The following is a 22,520-nucleotide window of genomic DNA, read 5'->3' as shown; positions in this document are numbered from 1 at the left end:
TGGGGGGAAGAGGGGGAATGCGATCTGCTGCTGCTTTGTAAACTACTGCAGCGTTGTCAAAACGCTTGCAATTTACTTGGTTGTGTTTTGGGATCCGAGCTGGGTTTTTTTCCTTCACATGACTAAATATCTCAGTACATGACTGAACAGTGATAACCAGCGTAGGTTAGAGTCTTTGCTGTACCAAATGTAAAGCAAGTCTTGTGTGACTGGGACAAAGTTTCACTCAAGATTGGTCAGAGTGACAGTGTTGCAGCCGCTGGAAGATCTCTACTGGTGTGTTATTTACATGAATCAGTCCAGGAAGTACTGTACATTTGGTAAAACATTTGTAAACTAAGAAAGCATCAGGGCTGATTTGGTTAGTTGTGGGAGAAGAGCTATTTGTATAGCTACCTACACTAAGAAGTTAGCCAAATATTTCTCTTTTAAGAGGTCTACAGATGCTTTAATTGTTATGTGCCTCCCTGATATTCATTAATTTAATATTCATACAAATTAGCATAATAGCAGATTCATATATTTTCTGCCTAATTAGGTGACTCTTTTAAGGACATTGTGGAAAAAAGAATATATTGCCATTCATTTCAGGCTAATTTTGTTAGTATTTGCCTTCATGTTTTGCAATTTTATGCTGTCTTTCACTACTATCTTTTGACACCTTCATTACTGTAAATAATCTGGTAAGAAGGAGGACTTTTATAACAGTTTAAAAAAAAGTATTCTTTAGCATTGTTAGCCAGAAAGATTAACTACCAACTGCATTTTCTTTTTCTTTTTTTAATGAAGGAATCAGTGACCACCCAACCAAGTATTTTAGCACATTTTGCATTATTTTTCCCACCAATACTTATGGTCCTATTGTTGTGAATTGATTAGATGAAACTGATGTGTTTCCGAGCCTGTAGGGTAATTTATTAACTGTGTCTGTGTATTTCTGTGGACAAAATGTATTTTCATCCCATTTTTTGAATAGACACACAGAGAGAGCTGTATAAAGAGTGTAAGTCTGGATTGTTTGTATCATATTAGCTCTCAGCCTGAATGCATTTATTTTGGTTAATCTTAATATTGGCATTTTGACTTTTTTTATAACATTCACATTCAGCACTGTATGTGTTCTGCACTGCCCGTTTGAGTGATAACATTGTACAGTTTAACAGGATTGGGTAAAACTCCATATAGTTTCTCCATGTCTTGCACAGCTTCCACTCACCACCCATCACTAATCAACTGATCTGTTTTTATGTGTAGATGTATTGAGATGAATTTATTTAGGGGAAGGAGAAACATTACGTGGTGTTTTGGGTTTCTATTAAAAAAACACCTACATGTTGTGTTCATTTTGCCTAAAGGAATTAAAATCCCCTTTTCTTTTTTATTGGAAAATTAACTTTTGTTTTAAATGGGTGGGAGGAAAAAAAACATTTGTTAGCATGGAAAAAGTGAGGAAAACAAATTCCTCCTTCAGAATATTCATCTTTTCCCTACCATACCAGTATGCTTGTTTACTGAACATACATAAATGGAATACATTTGACAGATTACTTCTGCCTGTCTTCAGAACATCTGAGACTTGCTTCTGATAGTGCAGTTGTTTTTAATTAAAAAAAAAAAATCTGAGCTGTTACAGAATAGAATGTCTGAATCCAAAAAATAGTATTGAAAAACTGATTTTATTGGCAACAGGTGAATTTGTTTATTGCACATCAGAGCCCTGTGGACAGCTCAGGTCCATTGTTTGTGGCCCAGGTGTATAGCCCAAATCATCAGTTAAATGCTAAGGTATCTTCATTTGATCATTTTTTTAATGGGTTGTCAAATTAATCTCTCCTCAGAACAGCAACCAAGTAGGTTGCCAGTTTGTCTAGCCTGATCAAACTACTTGATAGCATATCTCTGAAACAGTCTGACAGTACAAATGACACATACTCCAGTTGCCTATATTGTGTGTAAGAAGATACCTGAATTACAAAAAAGTTATATAAATTAAGTAAAGGTACATAAACATACATCTACTATATAAGAAAAATTAGACAAGTTATATTTAGTTTTTATTGTCATTTCTAGAGACCACTGGTGATGGAACTGATCATAAAATTTACATATAACAGTCCCTTGAAAATGCTGCGTAGGATCATAGAAATAGAAGGCTGGAAAGGACCTCAAGAGGTCCTCTGGTCTAGCCTCTGGTGCTGAGGCAGGACCACGTAAACCTAGATTATCCCTGATGGGTGTTTGTCCAAACTGTTGTTAAAAAACTTCAGAAATGGGAATTCCACAACATCCCTTGGAAGGCTATTCCAGAACTTAAGTACCATTATAGGTAGAAAGTTTTTCCTAATATCTAACTTAAATCTCTTTTGCTGCAGATGAAGTCTGTTTCTTATTGTCTTACTGTCCATTGACATAGAGAACAATTGGTCACCAGGTCCTTTATAACAGCCTATAACATATTTGAAAACTGTTATCAGGTCATCCCTCAGTCTTTTCTTCTCAGGATTAAACTTGCCTAGTTTTTACAGACATCACATCTTTTTTCTGTATTTATCTTCCTGCTACTCACTTTGAATTAGTGATTTTTACCGATTCATGGTAACCGTATAGTACATATTAGTACCAAATATTTTTATAATTTCAATTTGAAAACATAGCATATAGAATTCAGAACTTTGATGAAAATAAACAGATAGTATCCAGCTAAGATTATTTTTAACAGCAAATAAACATTGTCACATTGATAGTTGAAATATAGCACCCTCCTATGTATTGTAGAGTTTGCAAACTGTAAATTTTCTGTTGTGCTTTGCTGAACTCCATGCCACTTAAAAATATCCCATTTCAGCTTAAATTATTTTTATGTAGGTTACGTAATTAAAGCTATTTAATAGTAGTTTACATTGTTGTACAGTCAACATGATGTACAAAAAAACAAAAAACCCAGTGAACATTTTGTTCTGAGATGAGTGGGAAAGAGCTCTTTAAATGGCCATTTTCATGAATATGTTTTTTTCAGGAAGTGAAGAATGGGTGACACAGGGTGCCATTTTTCCACACTTAGGCTTTTGTGTGGAAATACAGGTCATCCTGTGGCTAATCCGTTCCCCTATGTCCAATCTATCTGTCAGTGTTTCAAAAAGATGAATAGAGCTGTGAACCAAGAAAAGGGTATTGTGATATATAATTGCAGTCCCATGCCTGTCTGATCTTCGTACAAATCAGCTTAACATATTCTAGTCAGTCTGAAGGGGAGTTAAAATTTAAAACATTGTACAGTCAGTATAGAGGACTAAAAGTAGGGAATGATGTTGACTATGTGTGTCTACTTTTTAAATGGTTAATCTCTTTATAATCATTTAAGATTCTTTTCAATGAGAAGCAAAGCTGCATAATGTCACAAGTTGAGGAATATTGTACGAATGAATTGGGAAGAAGCTGTCTCCCCTTCTAAAAAGAAATAACCCTTTCATTTAGTAATGAATTTTAACTATTCACAATTATGATGTTAATTATGAGTAAAGGTAGAGAATACATTTTCAGAATGTGCCTTTGTATAATTCATAAAAAGTAGCCTACTTAGTGGGTAACTACAGTTATATGCACAAAGCAGTATGTGTTTGCACAGTAATTTCTTTATTTTGATGTTTTTGTTTAACCAAAGAATATCAGATCTAATTAAGACCTAGATTTATAAAATAGTGTTTCCTTTCGGAAAATATTTCCTATATTAAGGATTGTGAATGGTTTGACAGATTAGAATGGTATGACACTGTGTTTTGGGTGCTTAAACTGCACAGACTCAGACAGTGTCGCTTAAACCACAAAAAGCAATGGAATTCAGAGTCTGAAACTCCATTCTTAACCTGTTGTGCTTATATATTATGGGAATCTGTATAGAATGAGGGGATTTTGCATATATGCTGCAGCACCTAAACAGAACAAGATAAGTTAAGGAAGACATTTTAGTGGCCAATTCCTGTTTTTGTGGCTGTAATACAGAATTGTAGTGTCAATGGGACATACCTGTTTCATTATATACTATAAGTATACCCCATTTGTACGTGTAGAAAATCTTCTTTTCAGCATTTCTTCTGTGACTATTACTACTTTCTTTTTTCTTAGAAGAGCTAACTATTATTGGTTAAATTGATGTAGACATTTTTCTGTCAAATACAAACTGAATTTTAATAATCAATGCTGTTGTTTAAGGGACTGTTAACACTTAAATTATGTTGCAATTGTCTGTTTATAACTGCCATAATAATTTGCTTTGGGCAGAGGGTTGCCATATATGTCCTAATTTTATCGCTTTTTACAAACTGTTTAACATTTGAAGTTATACAGCTATGCAAAAATGGTTTATTTTTTGTTCTGATCTTTTTTTTTTGCAAACTTCTCAAAAATGAAGATGTCTTGTTATTTTGAGAGTTAAAACATTAACAGTTAAATATCTACACACTTCTTAGATTTTTCATAGTTTTTTAAATTGCAGTTCCTATAAACCCATAGTCTCATACAGTAAGTGAGACTGGTAAATACTGTAAAAAAAAGTTTAGGGAAAAGATCTATGTATCAATTTTCAAAGAGCTTTGGGTGTATTAACCCTAAAAGTTTGTTGGAATGAGTTGAAATGTGTTTTATATGACAGATTGTAATTTCAGATGCCGTTACAATGGAATAAGTAACAATTTAAGATTATCTGTATACATCATATAGCTGCTACAATGAGAAGCACTTAAATGGCCCAATAGACTGTATATACTATGAACAAGCCATTATGGTCCATTGTGTCAACTATCTTGCCCTTCTCTGAGAGTTTTCCCTTTTAGCCTTCGAAAATTAACATATACATGTTTATAAACAATTGAAGAAAAGGGATATGAAAGAAATTTGGATATGCAATGAAAACTCTCTTCACTTTCCCCTTTTGTGCTTGGGAGGTACCTGGGTCTCCAAACAGTAAGATAGGCAACACATCTGATACAGAAGCTATGTTACATATGTATAATGAACTTGAGTTAAGGACATGTCTTAGCTATATATTTTTCTTGCCTTTCTGGGTTTTGTCACATTTAACATGTTGAATTATAATTGCTTGGGGTCTCTTGTGTCATGCTTGTGTGTATACAAAGACTGCATTGTATGCAGAGAAGCACAGATGAATTTACCAGATTACAGTGTGACATGTAAAGTAAGAGGAGTATTAAGCTTCTTAGCCAGGCAACAGGCTTCATCCTTAGAACAAATTGTGCTTGAATGAGTGTTAGAGTGGGAAAGAAATTTTGAAAGGCAATCAAAATAACTTTTAAGATTTACTGTAGTTACATGTATGAGAAATTAGCTAAATCAAACTAACAGAAACCCAATCTCTTGCATGTTTGACAGTTAGTCCAGTATGACTGAAAATAGAAGAGCCTGCTTAGAAACAAGATAAAATTTTAAGTATAGTGTCCAAGTTTCTAAATAACAAACAAAACAAAAAAAAGGAAGAGAAGGAAAATGTACAGTTGTTAAAAGATGCTACCCAGACAAGACACTATATAATGTCCTTTAATTTCCTTTCACCATGGGTTTTACACTTGATTTAGGTGTGCCAGAATATACCAATAGGGGGAGTCTGTCTTTTCTTTACCCAAAAAAATAATTATCTGTTGAAACAGTAATGAAACACAGTCTTGTAATATTGTTAATAGATTATTTAAAATGAAAGGTATTTGTGTCTAGACACAGAAGAAGCACGCTATATATGGTGCAAAGGGCTACTTCTCGTGATCTAGCCCCATCAGATTTCTACCATCCCCTGCACCTACTGTCTGATTTCCTCCTAATAATATGTTGCACAAATCTAGGAAGAATAATATTATTTGATTTTTTTTTTTGGTGTACACATTTGATCATGACTTTTTGATTATTAAAAGGATGAAATTGGAAGTCAATTACAGATTATGCTTATTGAGACCTTTAATATAATATAAAAGGGGACACCAAGAAAATGCCATCCATACACTTTAGACCTATAGCAGCTAAGAAAATATTTGCAAAAACACTAGGTGGTTGTAGAGCTAAAACCTTTGGGATTCATTCTGCTTTTCTGATGGCTTGTATGCTTAATATTAAAATTTCATACCTCTGTGACCAAAAAGATGGCACAGTCTGGTGGTGGTGGTGATTGATTATTCATACTGTAGTATCTACACACCCAGTTAGAGGTAGGACCCCATTGTGCTAGGTACTGTACAAATGCAGAATAAAAAGTCTTCACAATTAAGGCAGACAGGCTGATTAGAACACCTGCAGCCAATCAAGAAGTGCTAGAATCAATTAAGGCAGGTAATCGGGGCACCTGAGTTTAAAAAGGAGCTCACTTCAGTTTGTGGTGCGGATGTGAGTTGCTGGGAGCAAGAGGTGCAAGGAGATGAGAGGGTGTGCTGCTGGAGTACTGAGGAATACAAGCATTATCAGACACCAGGAGGAAGGTCCTGTGGTGAGGATAAAGAAGGTGTTTGGAGGAGGCCATGGGGAAGTAGCCCAGGGAGTTGAAGCTGTCATGCAGCTGTTACAGGAGGCACTATAGACTGCTGCAATCCACAGGGTCCTGGGCTGGAACCCGGAGTAGAGGGTGGGCCGGGGTTCCCCCCAAACCTTCCAACTCCTGATCAGACACAGGAGGAGTTGACCCAGACTGTGGGTTCCACCACAGGGGAAGATTACTGAGCTGAGCAAATCCACCAATAAGCGCAGGACCCACCAAGGTAGAGGAGGAACTTTGTTACAATATATTATATTCTGTGCTGTAATTGAAATCAGAGTACATTATTTTTTATTACAAATATTTGCAATGTAAAAATAAAAAATATATTTCAATTCACTTCATACAAATACTGTAGTGCAGTCTTTGTTGTGAAAGTGCAACTTACAAATGTAGATGATGTTGTTGTTAAATAACTGCACTCAAAAAATAAAACAATGTCACACTTTAAAGCCTACAAGTCCACTCAGTCCTACTTCTTGTTCAGCCAATTGCTCAGACAAACAAGTTTGTTAACGTTTTCAGGAGATAATGCTGCCCTCTTCTTATTTACAATGTCACCAGAAAGTGAGAATAGGCATTTGCTTGGCACTTTTGTAGCTGGCATTGCAAGGTATTTACATACCAGAAATGCTGAACATCCATAGTCCCCTTCATGCTTTGGTCACCATTCCAGAGGACGTGCTTCCATACTGATGAAGCTTGTTTAAAAAAATAATGTGTTAATTAAATTTGTGACTGAACTCCCTGGGGAGAATTGCATGTCCCTTGGTCTGTTGTACCTGCATTCTGCTATATATTTCATATTATAGCAGTCTCAGATGATGACCCAGCACATGTTCTTCATTTTAAGAACACTTTCACTGCAGATTTAACAAAATGTAAAGAAGATACCAATGTGAGATTTCTAAAGCTAGCTACAGCACTCGACCCAAGGTTTAGGAATCTGATCTGTCTTTCAAAATTTGAGAGGGATGAGGTGTGGAGCATGCTTTCAGAAGTCTTAAAAGAGCAACACTCCAATGCAGAAACTATAGAAGCTGAACCACCAAAAAAGAATATCAACCTTCTGTTGGTGGCATCTGAGTCAGAAATGAAAATGAACATGCATCGATTCACACTGCTTTGGATTGTTATCGAGCAGAACCCATCATCAGCATGGATGCATGTCCCCTGAAACGATGGTTGAAGCATGAAGGGACATATGAATTTTTAGCACATCTGACACGTAAATATCTTGCAATGCCAGCTACAATGGTGCCACAAGAATGCCTGTTCTCACATTATGGTGATTTGTAAATAAGAAGAGGGCAGCATTATGTCCTGTAAATGTAAACAAACTTGTTTGTCTGAGTGATTGGCTGAACAAGAAGTAGGATTGAGTGGACTTGTAGGCTCTAAAACAGGAGTAGGCAACCTATAGCCTGCGTGCCGAATGCGGCACACGAGCTGATTTTCAGTGGCACTCATACTGCCAGGGTCCTGGCCACCAGTCCGGAGGGCTCTGCATTTTAATTTAATTTTAAATGAAGCTTCTTAAACATTTTAAAAACCTTATTTATTTTACATACAACAATAGTTTAGTTATATATTTTAGACTTATAGAAAGAAACCTTCTAAAATGTTAAAATGTATTACCAGCACACGAAACCTTAAATTAGAGTGAATAAATGAAGCCTCAGCACATTACTTCTGAAAGGTTGCTGACCCCTGCTCTAAAATTTTTTTTTTTTGAATGTAGGTGTTTTGTACTTAATTCTACATTTATAAGTTCAACTTTAATGATAAAGAGATTGCACTACAGTACTTGTATTAGGTAAATTGAAAAAAAAATTTTTTTACAGTGCAAATACTTGTAATAAAAATAAATTGAGCACTGTACACTTTGATTTTGTGTTGTAATTGAAATCAATATATTTGTAAATGTAGAAAACATCCAAAAATATTTAAATAAATGGTATTCTATTGTTTAACTGTGCGATTAATTTTTTTAATCGCTTGACAGCCCTAGTTTTAACTGTACATCTGCATATGATTTTCTGTACAGGATCAGAGCAATGATCCCTCTAGTCTGGTACATTGCCTGCCTTTGGCAGGAAGACAAAAATCAATTTTGCTTAAAAAGTACCCTTATCCTGTGAAGATTTGGTGATGCTAAGATACCATTTGAAATGCAAAATCATATTATTTGTCTATATATGGATTTCTGTTTAAGCATGTTTGTGTCTATCCTGTGTCTTGTCCCGGAAAGCCAACACAGATTGGTCTGCCTATTCATTTCATATTATCTTTGGCATTTTATAAACATAACTAATTTCTTTACTGGACACAACATAGATCTTCATATTAATTCTTGCTAACATTCTGAAAAGGGAGGAACAATACTTGTTTGAAGCGGCAACATCAAGCAGCTAATCCCACATATGTATAATGGAAAAAAATTATGGATGTATTGAAATGTTCTGTACAAGCAGTTGTCATGCTGATATGTGCTCATGTGCATTTTGAATTTTTTAGCATAACGTGAAAGGTGTACGATCAAGATAGTATTTGTCAGATGAAAACGTTGTACTGAGAATGGATCAGTTCTCTTTGTGATTCATTCCATCCGAAGTCAGTTTTTAATTAATGTTATTTTGCCAAAACGGAGTCCAGAGCTCCAGGAGAGAGCATACCATATAAGAACAAGCAAAACATCTTCAATATTTTGTTATAAATAACTTATACTACTTTTGTGGTCTCTGGGATAACAAGCAGAGGAAGTATACATATGGTGATTCATGCTTTTTTTTTTAAAGTGTGTCATAAGACAAGATAAGGGACCTTGTGTTAAGAACCATTTAGTTTGTTCACTCTATGGAATAGAGACTTTAGCACATATCCTCAGCCTTGCTTCATCCCCTTTCCTTTTCATGTATTGGAACCAGAAAAAAGTGTAATTAACTGGGATTTCTTACTGCCAGGGAGGAAGGCTGCATTTTGGCAATCCCTACCTACATACCAGCTCTTTAAGGCCATAGCCAGCCTACTTTAGAGCAGCCTCATGGCTGCTCTAAAGTATACTGGATCTAGGACATAACAAGCCCCAGGACAAGAAGAGAGAGGTGAACAGCTGACTTGATGCTTCTCCCTAAACTGGATTAGCTAATGTAAAGTATGTGGCACCCTGATGCTGTATTAAAAAAACATTATAACAATGCCATCTACTTTCACATAAAGTGTGTAGAGATTTAAAAAAGCAATAAAGAGTATGCTAAAAGGATTAGAAACTTGTGCTTCCAGGTGACCTGCTGGAAAACAGTACCTACCACTTAGTAGCACCAGAGTCCACTGCAAGTCCTTGCAACAAGAGAGAAGCTGAAATCTGGAACCTTTTCCTCAGTGAAGGCCACGCATCCATTTGTTGTTGGTATATTTAAATGTGCTAAAGCCACTGATTGATATAATTGTACTTCAAAGTGTGGAGGTATCTGGGTGCTAGTTATTGCTGCCACAAGGAAGCAGAATTTTTTTTTTAAATACAGGAAGTTGTAATGCTTTTAAAAGTAAATGAGTAATATTTTGTACCTGTTGCCTTCCACTTTATCAAAGACTGTACCCACATTTCGGAGTCCTGTTGCTCTCTTGAAGGTAGTGATAAATCAGGACCCTGATGTGGTATGATATAGTCTCTGTGTAGTCCTTTTTCATTTTGTGCTAGAGTTTTTACAGTAATAAATTATCAGAATCTAATTCTCTCTGCTCTGTGCTTGCTGTTGGATCTTACAGCCCTAAAGGAAGAACCTATTGTTAGCCCTTCAGTTGTTTAACTTAATATACATTTTAGAGATGTTTGTAGTGGATTTGAGACTACAGCATGACCACAAGAATACTGAACAGTTGTTTTGTTTTGAAATGGCTGCTGCTTGAATATCCTCTTGTTTACACCTATTAACTAAATGATGTTGGACTCAAATAATTGTGAGGGTATTTTCTCTTGCTGTGCATCTTCATCTCCTATTAATTATCTGTTCATGCTTAACATTTTATTCCATCGCTAGGGGAAAAATGGACGGAGTTTTTTGGTGTTAGATAAAGTGAAGGCTTTTTGGCTTCATGTATTGTGTAAAGATCCTGTAGTAGTAGTTGTAAGTTGTTGTTGTTTTGTTGTAAGCATTTTGCATGTTTGGCTATAAATATATAGATTGTACCAGAGGCTGCTTTAACTTACTTTATGAAATGATGATGGATTCTTATGAATATTAAGGCAAGTCAGTTTTTGAAAGATAGAAATTGCTTTAATGTGTATTGATTGTCATTTGTTTTCTGTTGTATAGAATAGTATGCCTGTTTTTTTTTCTGCATCTTGTTTGCCTTTTTATGATTTAATGACAGAGTATAAATGTATCAATTATGGTAAAACCCAAATAATGGAAAAAATATGCCATTAATGTTAATAACTGTTAAGCATCTTCATTGACAGGAGAAAAAGGCACTGTGTAGATCTAGACTAGGTTATTGCTCCAAAGAGTTTACCGTTTAAAAGACAATACAGACAAACAGAAATAGATAATCAGGTAAACAAATAGAAAAACAGAAGTTGTGAGTTACAATTTCTGCCCAGTGTCCCTTCTACATAAGCTGCACCCAGTGGTTTCCCCAGGAATTGAAAGGGGGGGGGTGTTTGAATTTATGAGGGTGTGTGTGTGTCAGGACCAATGAGAAATATAAAAGAGAGATGAATGAAGTAAATGTTCTGGTTAAGATTATGCAAATTTAACTTAAGAATAATGCAAGTTACACCAAAACACATAACAGGGTCTAGATTTCTAAAAAATATACATTTTTAAAAAAAGTATTAATTTAATTGACTTTTGAAAAGTAAGCCATCATGGGGTAAGAGGAAAGTCCTTCCTTGATCAGTAACTGGTTAAAAGATGGGGAAACAAAGGGTAGGAATAAATTATCAGTTTTCAGAATGGAGTGAGATAAATATTGGTATCCTGAGGGGTCGGTACTGGGATATTACTGTTCAACATATTCATAATGATCTGGAAAAATGGGTAAACAGTGAGGTGGCAAAATTTGCAGATGATACAAACTACTCAAGATAGTTAAGTCCCAGGCAGACTGTGAAGAATTACAAGGAATCTCATAAAACTGAGTGACCAGCAACAAAAATGGCAGATGAAATTTAATGTTGATAAATGCAATGTAATGCACATTGGAAAGCAATCTCAACTATACATACAAAATGAAGGAGTCTGAATTAGCTGTTAACACTCATGAAAGAGATCTTGGAGTCATTGTGGATAGTTCTTTGAAAATATCCACTCAGTGTGCAGCAGCAGTCACAAAAGCAAACAATGTGGGAATCATTAAGAAAGGGATCGATAATAAATCCATGGTATGTGCACACATTGAATAATGTGTGCAGATCTGGTCACACATCCTAAAAATATATATATTGGAATTGGAAAAGGTACAGAGATGGGCAACTAAGATGATAAGGGATATGAAACAGGAGGAGAGATTTAAATGACTGGGAATTTTCAGCTTAGAAAAGAGATGACTAATGGGGATATGATAGAGGTCTACAAAATCTTGACTGGTGCGAAGAAAGTGAATAAGGAAATTTTATTTAATCCTTCACATAACACAAGAACTAGCAGTCACCCAATGAAATTAATAGGCAGCAGGTTTAAAAAAAAACAAAAGGAAGTACTTCTTTGCACAATATAAAGTCAACCCAGGGAACTCTTTGCCAGGGGATGCTGTGAAGACCAAAACTATAACAGGATTATAAAAAGAACTAGATACATTCCTGGAGAACAGGTCCATCTGTGGCTATTAGCCAGGATGGGGAGGGATGCAAACCATGCTCTGAGTATCCCTAGCCTATTTGCCAGAAGCTGGGAATGGGCAACAGGGGATGGTCACTTGATGATTACCTGTTCTGTTCATTCCCTCTGAAGCACCTGGCCTTAATCACTGTTGTAAGACAGGGTACTGGGCTATATGGATCATTGGTCTGACCCAGTATGACTATTCTTATGTAAAAATTAATTATAATAAAAATGTTTAGTACAGAAACTCCCCAACATAATGACCTCCCAAGATAGCAACAATGTGAGCTTACAACCTTGGCAAATAATGCATTTTAAAAATATTGGCTTACTAGGAAACATATTCATAGACGTTTTCATTCCCAGTAACAAATCTAGCATTCTGGAGCAAAGTGACTAAAATATAGTCCAACAAACAAATGTTTATTTAACATGCCCCTCACTTTTCCCTCCACTGCACTCCACTCACCGGTGTTGTCCTTGGTCAGTGGAGACTCAGAGTTCAGAGGTGCTTTCACGTGAGTACACCTTCCACGTGGGGGACAAGAAGGCACCTTGCTTGTTCCTCCGGCTGCTCACTGTTCGCTCTGGCCACGTCTGTTCATTGTGCCACCGTTCACTCCACCGCTCTGTTGCCAGTGGCCCTGCGCAGTCACCTTCTGCTGCCACCTGCCGCTGTGACCTCTGCGAGTTGGTCTCTTGAGGTTCCACCAGCTATCAGTGATTTCAGCTGAGCTCTCAATGCGGGAACCTCGCTCGCTGCTAGTGCAGTCTGGGCTGTCTCTTACACAAAAACACTGTCCCCACGACAGGACCAAGCACTTAGACCTGATTGTCAGTAATTTCAGCTGCAGTGGTCACTTAACAGAACTAAAGACTATGGAGCTGAATCAGCTCTGTCTTTAAACAGTGGAGAGGGACAGGTCCCCACCCTCTCTCTTGATGCCTTCAAATCATCACAGGCTAAGTACAGTTCTGCTGCCCTTTACTCATACAATAAGAACAACATTTCATCTCCCATTCCCCCCACATTCAAGTGGTTTGTAACCCAACCCCAGCCAAAATCTATCACTTGGACAACACAGCTCAGTTTGCTGGATACCTAGGTAGATTAGGTGTGAATGTAAACATAATCTGGCCCTGAAGCCTTTCCCCACAGCCCCAGCTCATCACCAGCTGTAAGGGAGAACTCATTTAGACTTTGCTTACAAATCATCATTTGAAATTATTAGGCTGGCCAACATCACCGAAATGAATGCACTGACATCATGAAAAACAACAGCTGTATAAGGAAGCAAGGAAGCTAGTGTATGTTCATACTTTTCAAATCTATTATACTTTTTCAGATACGCATTTTATCATACACTGTAAAAGCTTAAAGTGTGTATTAATGTTTCAATTTAAATTCAGATTTCCAAACAGTCACTAAATTGGTATGTAACTAGCTCACAAAACTGAGGGGGGTGTTGGGGAAATTCATGGGGGGTGTAGGGAAGTCACTGGCTGCACCCCCTACCCTCTTCCGTCCGTCCAGTTTCCACAATCCAACTCCTTCACAGCCCTTGCCTACTTGAAGTGCTTTCCTTCTGCCTGCATCACCTATATAGAGAACATGCAACCTCATTCTGCTGGGAAGGGGGAGACTCGGAGCAAGCAAAGTCCCTGAAGTTATGCTCACTTCTTTTTCTTGCCTACCCACCAATCTCTTGCAGAGATGGAGAGAGGTCCCTGCTGAGCCTTGGCAGTAGGGGACTGGCAGCCCACATACCAGTGTCTATTCTTCCTCTCTTATGCCTCTCTATTCCATTGGAACATGGGCCTTCACCACTGGCTTTATCTTTGCTGGTCTTCTGCTGCATTCTTGGCTTCTTCTGGTGTCGTTTTGATAGCTTTCAATTCTCCTTCTGTTGAGTGTTTCCATGTTATCTTTGGTCTTTCTTATTGCCTCTTTGGGAGGTTCCAGTCTATTGCTATGTTGTTTGGGTCTTTCCTCCATATATGTCTTAGCCATCTCCATTTTTTGTTCTGTACTTTCCTGTCCTATTGGTTTCTGTTTTGTCCTTCAGAGTTCTTCACTGGTGGGTTGTGGGTGGTCCCCCCCCCCGCTCATCTGATATTGAGGATTTGTTTTTAAGACAGTTGTTCATGAAAACTGGATTTCAGATAGTAGTCTTAAATCTCCAAGTTTCAGCACCATGTAGTAAGATTGATTTTATAATAGTGTTAAATATTCAAAGTTTGGTTTGGAGGGCAAGATTTCTGTTCTCGCTGGGCTTTAGAGTTGCAAAGCCTTGTCTGGCTTTTGCTATTCTGGTCTTAGTCTTTTCTGTTCCATCTGTTGGCAGTCAGCATTGTAAGTACAAGATATGTGAAAGGTCAAACCTCTTCTATGACAGTCCCAGAGAGTTTTCAGAAGGTTTTTTTGTTGTTGTTGTTGTCTGCTGATATTCATGGTTTTAGTTTTCTTGGTGTTGATTTTCAACTCTAATTTGTGCATAGGCCTGGAAACTATTTGTTTTAGTATGCAAGTCTCTGTGGGTGTGAGATAGCAAGTTAAAGTTCATCTGCACAGTCAAGCTCCTCTTACTTCTGTGTGAAAGTTCATCATTGTATTCCCTTTGGTTGTTCTGTGGCCTTTCTCATTATCCAGTGTACTACCCAGTAAAAATATCATTGCTGAGTGCAAGACATCCTTGTCTGTTGCCTGGCTAATCTGAATGGCTTAGTCAGTTCGCTCTTATGTATTGGTATGTCATAAGTTCTGAATCGTGCTTTCAAATTTCTGAGGAATTCCATGGTGGTGTGTGGCAGCTTCTATAAAACTCTTCTATCCCCTATATCCAAGGCTTTTTTTGAAATCTATAACATTTTATATAGAGTGGTGACTGTGCATTTGATTGACAGTTCTGTGATGATACATAGGATTCCTGTGTGATCCAAACACAAATCAAACATGGTTTCTCCTGACTGAACTTTGCCTGTTCTTGTTTCTTTGTTCTGTCTAGAAAAATATCTGTAAATTCCTTACTTGGTATAGACAGAAAGAGTTGATGGCCACCCTCTGAGGCCGGCAGAAGATTTGTTGCGAGAACCTCTGCGCAAGGTCTCTTTAACCAACAGAAGTTAAAGTCTAATAAAAGATATTACCTTACCCACCTTGTCCCTTTAGAATGCTGACATTTGCAGGTTACCAGATAACTGACTGCTTAAGAGAACCGTATATATATATATGCTGTCTCACAAGGGCTTGGGGGAAACTAGTACCAGCCACATGTGACAAGTCAGTTTGGAGAGCTTTCAGAAGCATTGTGAGGCTAGCCTCAGTAAGCACTGGGAGAACATGGCTGCTGCCATCTTTAAAAAGGTGCTGTGCAGCATGTGTGTTGTATCATCTTTCTTGGCTGGTTGTACGCAGGGTGGTGGGGGTGGACATATCCGTGGTCTCCTTTCCTCCACATCTTCATCCCTCCCTTTTTCAGCTTTCTAGCACTGCCATTGGGGCCCTTGCACTCAGGGCTTGCTCCGGCCCTATTGAAATTAGTGGAAGTTTTTGCTATTGATTTAAATAGAAGCAGTGTCTGTCCAGAAAGTGTAAAGCCTGGGATTGTGCCTGTTCCTTGCATGGGAGTACAACAAGGGAAAAGCTCCTTGTGCATCCAGACAGGGCCAAACACACATCTTGCCTTTTTATTTTTCATATAGTCTTACTCCGTTGTATTTGTTTTATTGGCTTTTGTGCTTTGCTGAACTCTCACTGGCAGTCTCTCTTCAAGATGAAGATTGATAATGAATTTTGTGAACAATTGCATCTCCTAAAATGTGTGTAACAATTATGGTTTAAAAAATTAGTGAAAAAAATCAGTATTGTTATGGTTATTTTACAAGTAGTTTAAAAATGGTTTTAGTTTCATGAGAGGATGGGGTTTGTAAGCCTCTCCTCTTCAACACGCATTAAAATGATGAAAGTCAAATTAGAAAACATATCATCTCTATAAGATTATTTCTAATGCTATCACTTACTAATAGGTGGCCTAAGGTGTCTATTCTGCTGTCTGTAGGATTGCCCATTAACTGTAATGGGAGCTGCTGGCACACATATATCTGTGGGGAAAGTAGACTCTTAACTAAATGACAGCAATCTCATAGGAGATTGAGACCTGCTAGCATGTATCAAAATACAGAACATATATTTTTGTTCTCTGAAATTATTTTAGGAATAACAGAAAGAACACTGTTAAAATTTCAATAGAATTAACAAAAAAACTGTTGTACTATACAACATACTTTTATTTTTATTTTGTTGAATAGCTTAGCAATTATCAAGCCCAGACTATGAACTCCTATCCAATAGAAGTGTTTATGTGATAAATTGCTCATTCCTGGCTTCTTTGTACTAGACCAGAGATGGAGGTTAGGTGGGGTATGCTAGCTAACTATATCACGTGACCTTTTCCTTCGTGGGAATGTGGTTAACACTTTAATCTATTGCAGGACCTTGACCAGCTGAATAGAAGGAAAAAAAAAAGCATTTAGTGGTAGGGAACAGATTCTGGTTAGCAACACAACCCAATCTCTTTTCTAGTGTGGGACTAACCCACTGTGAGTAAGAAGTTTACAGTGTGGCCCCACAATTCATTTAAATTGGGGTAAACAAAGAATTGCCATATTAACATGTATTTATGCTACAGAGTTAGGTTGATGTCTATCAGCCCAGGGGGACAGGGCTCAGCTATCAGTGCCCACACTGTCAGTTAATCGGTGCAAGCACTCCTGGTGAGGATGAACACCGCCAACAGAAGGAACATTAGTGTGGATGTTAAAAATTGAGTTACTCGGGGGCTTTGGAGCTGTGCTCCGGCTCTGCTCCATCTCCAGGCAAAAACCTGCAGCTCCACTGCTCTGGAGCTGCTCCGGGCTCTGCTCCAAAGTCCTGGAATTAATTCCTGCAGTGGTTGCATGTCAACTTAAGTCAGCTTAATTATGTAGTGTAGACATGCCCTTAGTTACCATATTGAAAGACCAATATTAACACATACAAGTTACAGTGAGGATACAAACTCTGATCCCAATTCTGCACATGGCTTTGTACAGACAACCCTCTATACCCATGTGAAGCATGACTGAAGTCAGTAAGCCTCCATGTACTGAGCAGTTTGCAGGATCAAGGCCTCATTTGATAATGAAAACAGTCCAATTTACTGCATTTAAAATGTGCCCAACTATCACTAACAGCCTGGCCATCAACAGATGGGATCTTGTTTAAGTGATTGGGAGCACCATGAATACATTTGTTTCTTTTACATATTTCTTTACTATAAAAGTGCACTCTCCAATACTTTATACATATTATTATATACAGTCTCTAATTTTGCTCACATCCCATGGCTTCTGAGCCATGATGTGTCTGAGCTATTAAGGGTCAGCTTAGGCTGCCATAATGTCTCAAGAGAAAACATTTCCCAACCTTTCAGTAGGTGAGAGTATTTTAGGCTTGAGTAAGACTTTGTCTACACTAGCACCTTTGTTGGTCACGGGTGTGAAAAAAACACACCCCTGACCGACATAAATTGCACCAACAAATGTGCGATGTGGACAGGGCTATGTCGGCAGGAGATGCTCTCGCTGTGATAGTTGTTGCTGCTCATTGGGGGGTGGTTTAATTATACCAGCAAGAGAGCTCTCTCTTTCTGGCATAGAGCAGTTCTGCACGAGACCTTAAAGCAGTGCAGCTGCAGTGGTACAGCTGTGCCACTGTAAGGTCCGTAGTGCAGACATAGCCTTACTCTCCTCCATATGTGTGTTTAAGAGTGACGGGACTGTCCTCGTTACTAGGTATTTTAACAGTAATAAAATTATACACAGGAGGTTAAACCTAATTGCCAGAGAACAATTATAAGGCTGTTAGGTCCCTCCTCATCTAGTTGTAGGTGTACTGCAGGGTTTCCTCTCCCAGCTCAGTTTTAGTTATTACTATTTTGATGGGTAACTCCTCTTCTGTTCCATAGAGTTTCTTATACTGTGCTAACCACCATAGCATCTGAATACCTAGTAATGTATTCAGTGACATGACTAACATTTGTCCCGTGTTTGTTCTCTCATCTTCTCCCAAGAGGGAGGAGCGTGTGCAGTGGAGTGGTTTCATTTGGTATGTTTTTTTTGTTTTTTTTTAAAGTTACTCTCTCTGCTAGAGAAGATATGGTGAAAGAAACACACTTTGCATTGGAGTGGAAAGTGGTTAGGGTTTGTGATGCTTCTTAGTTTCTGAGGGTGGAGTGGGGTAGGTGGAGTTCATTGTACAGATTCTTTTCTTGCTTTTTCTGGCCAGCCTTTGAAATGGTTCCAATATCCACAGGAGAACTCAGTGGCCAAAATTTTCAAACGCAGGAGCAAAAGTTAGGTTCCAAGTCCATTTCCAGGCACCTGGCTTATGTTTAAAGCACAGAGCATTCAATAGATTTCAATGCAACAGATTTCATGGTCCATGCTCAGCACTTTTGAAACTCAGCCAGGTATATAAATACAGACTTTAGAGCCTAACTTTATGCATCATTTTTTTTTAAAAGGCTTGGCCAGTGTCTTTTGCAGCGCCCTATCATTTCTTCCCTAGATCACATCACAAGACGATCTCTGAGCAGGAAGCCCGTGTCAAGGAGATCTTTTACTTCCCTTTGCTGTATGACAAACGATTAGTTAAACTGTTAATAAAATATAACATTTTGTCATGCATGTTGAAATAATTAAATCCAGCTTCTGTGTACATGTGACTGCCCCCTATGCTAGTAAAACATTTTAATACAGTACATCAAATAATGTGAACCATTTTCAAGAAATAGCCTCCCTTGGTATATGCACAAGGTTTTGCATATGTAAGTTTTTCAGCTGCAGGTATGGAAAAGTGCACATGGACAGTTGCATATCAGATTATGTATCATTTGAAAACGTGACTCAAGATTATTCATCTTGCTAGGTATATTGTACAAGCTAAGTGCAGTTGGGCTGCATCAGTATTTATATACGAGACTTTTAAGGAGCACACGGATACTTCAGAAAGTGGTGTTGGTGGCACTTCATATCATGGCTTAGCTGATGGCAATGGGAGCTGCTGGAGATGCCATCTTTCAGGCAAGCTGAAAAAGAGATACTAGCTAGCAGGAGTACAGAGTGCTAGCTAAATTGCAACATAGATAGAATTAATAACTATTTAAATAATCTCTGCTGTTTCAATTAGTACTCCTGAGGGAATTCTGCACCAAAAAAATTCTGCACACAATATTTTAAAACTCTGCAAATTTATTTGTCAAAATAACACTACATAATCATGCCAGTTTCAATTATGTTGGTAATTTATTTAAAAATACCTGTCATCAAGTATTCCTGAAACCATACACAGACACACAAAAATTCCCCCAGGAGTAGAAGAAAGAAATACCTATGACAACCCAGTTCCTGTTTCTCTGGCCCCTGGCCCCTCCTCCCCAAGAGCCCAGCTGCACCCCCCCCCAACCAATACACCCAAACACCCTACCCCTCAGAGTCCAGCTGTAGGGCCCCCCGCCCCTCTTTGCTCCCTGGAGCCCTGCCCCCCAGCCCAGATAGTTGCACCCCTACCCCTCAGATCCCAGGAATCCAGAGGGAAAAACAGCCTGATGCTTGGTCCCAGGCTTGTGTGGAATTTCCTGTGCACTTCTGTCTCCTTGCCCCAGGGCATGCTGAGAATTGCAGCTGCTGGGAACCCTCCACTCCCTCTCCCTCTCCCTGGCAGTGTCTTCTATGTGTGAGCTGGTCTCTGCAGGGTCCAGTAGCCCCAAGTGACGGCCTGCAGCCTATTTCTGTGGGGGGAAGGAAATTCTGCACACACATTAATTTCTGTTAAATTCTGCATTGCGCAGTGGCACAGAATTTCCCCAAGAGTAAATTAGATATATTAGCTCTCGTCATTTCCTGTCCTAAACTGTTATGGAGAAAAGTTGTTTTTTTTGTGTTTTTTTTTAATTCCAGTGATGGCAAGACATTTTCGAAGGGGGTGAAGTGCTCCCTCAGTCCAGTTTATATATCACGTTCATGAATTTGTAAAGCACTTTGGGACCCTTCCAGGTGAAAGAGCTATTATACGAACGTAAAATACTTTTAAACAAGTGTGGTTTTTTTTGTCTCCTTTCCAATCTTGTTTCTCCTACTTAACCCAGCAGTGAAGCCATAATTCTGAATTTGATGCCAGTCAACTATGATATCAAAGACATAGAATGAACATTTCACTGCTGCACACAATAGAACAGGGGTGGGCAAACTTTTTGGCCTGAGGCCACATCTGGGAATAGAAATTGTATGGTGGGCTGTGAATGCTCACAAAATTGGCATTGGAGAGGGTGAGGGCTGTGTTGGGGGTGCGGGCTCTGGGGTGGGCCTGGAGATGAGCGGTTTGGGGTGCAGGAGGGTGCTCCAGGCTGGGATCGAGGGGTTTGGAGAGTGGGAGAGGGATCAGAGCAGGGGGTTGGGGTGTGAGGACAGGCTCAGGGGTGCAAGCTCTAAGTAGTGCTTACCTCAAGCAGCTCCCAGAAGCTGTGGCATGTCTCTTCTCTGGCTCCTACGCGGAGGCATGGCCAGACGGTTCTGTACACTGCCCCATTTGCAGGCACCACTCCTGCAGTTCCCATTGGAATGTGTAGGAGCCAAAGTAGGGCCACGCGGCTTCTTCTGGGAGCCACGTGGTGTGGTCCCCAACTCTGCACTCTGGCTGGAGCATTTGGAGTGGGGCTGAGCTGTGTGATGTGGCCCCCAACCCAGCGCCCCGCCTGGAGTGGGGCAAGACCTAGATCCCGCTCTCCAGTGGGAGCTTGCGGGCTGGCTTAAAATGGCTTGTGGGCTAGATCTGGCCCACGGGCTGTAGTTTGCCCACCCCTGCAATAGAAGGAGAATCTGAGTAGTGAGTAAGCTCTCTTGTTCAAACACAAGTTTAATATAAGCAGCAAAAAGGTAGCAGAAGTTGGTGTGTTAACTTTATCTAAACACTTCTCCCCTGCCCCAGTTTATACTGTGTACAAGTTCCTCTTTCAAGTGTTGTTCAAACATTACTTGTTTTTCTACATGAATGAAAAGACGTGAATGTGCTAAGGTAGCGTATTTAAAATGTTGCATGAGATCACTCATCAATTCAGATATAAACTAATACAAAAGTGGGCCCTTTCATACATTGTAACATACATACATAGATAATCTAACAGAAACGACAAGCTGTGAAAGACCACCATGATCTTTCCACAAGGGTAGTTTCCAATTTAGTTTACAATTATGCTTTATCTTTTACGTTAACAGTCAATAGCATAGTTGGTGTGCTCATTGATAATATGTCAGTACCTAGATTCTTTTCCAGCTGGCATAGCTGTGTTAGGCTGTACTGTTTTTACATTTTTGTCAGTATTTAAAGCCTGTGTGTACAGATATGTGGGAGAAACAGTGGTTGTTTTTCCCTCACTTTCAGTTACCAGACTTTATTTTGTATTTAAGTTGGATCACAATCCCAGCTATACTAAAGCTTTGCTAAGCTTATATATAATTTTGTGCCGTGAGAGACTTAAATACGTATCCAGGTAGCCTGCTGGAATTTTGTTCTAGCTGGAAAAGTCGCTACTACTAGAAATGAAGTGGTACTGCATGTGTGTTTGTTTGCATCTCAATATCCAGAATGCCATTTTGGTTTGTGTAGATGTAAGATGGGTGTATGTATTTGATTTCTGGGTGAAAATAGAAACCAAATAATGGTACATTTGTTATAACCTTTTAGTTTTGCTTTTGACATGATGGAAGGCACTACATTTTAGCTAAACATTTTGCAATGTTTTTTTTCCCTGTCCATATTCTAAAATATTCTTAAGTTTATCTCCTCCAGCTTCATGAATTTGATATGAATTTACATATTTGAAATGTGAATTTAAAAATGCAAAACATATGTTTGGGCAATGTAGAAGGTTCCGCCGGGGCTCGACCCTCCCTGAGGGGGAGAGGAGCCACACCGGCCTCGATGTCTTCCCTGCAATTACAGTCTGCTCTGGCCTTTCGGCAGGTCAGAGCAGTGACCAAGTCAAAGGGGGCCCAGCCCTTGGTTCGAGCGGGCACCAAACACAGTTTAAACAGATTACAGGCCTCTCCGACTGGGAAGAGGGGGAATC

At 38.8% G+C, this 22,520-nt stretch overlaps 1 protein-coding gene across 7 annotated transcripts in view; it reads left to right on the top strand.

Moving 5' to 3' along the window:
* Positions 1-22,520, top strand: part of TAFA5 (TAFA chemokine like family member 5) — a 628,888-nt gene that overhangs the window by 190,911 nt on the left and 415,457 nt on the right. The gene's annotated exons all lie outside the window — the stretch shown is intronic.

Source organism: Gopherus evgoodei, chromosome 1 (assembly GCF_007399415.2).
Source record: "Gopherus evgoodei ecotype Sinaloan lineage chromosome 1, rGopEvg1_v1.p, whole genome shotgun sequence".
In the NCBI taxonomy this organism is placed as follows: Eukaryota; Metazoa; Chordata; order Testudines; family Testudinidae; genus Gopherus; species Gopherus evgoodei.
Note: the sequence above shows the minus strand (reverse complement) of the source record. Positions and strands in the feature narration are given on the sequence as shown.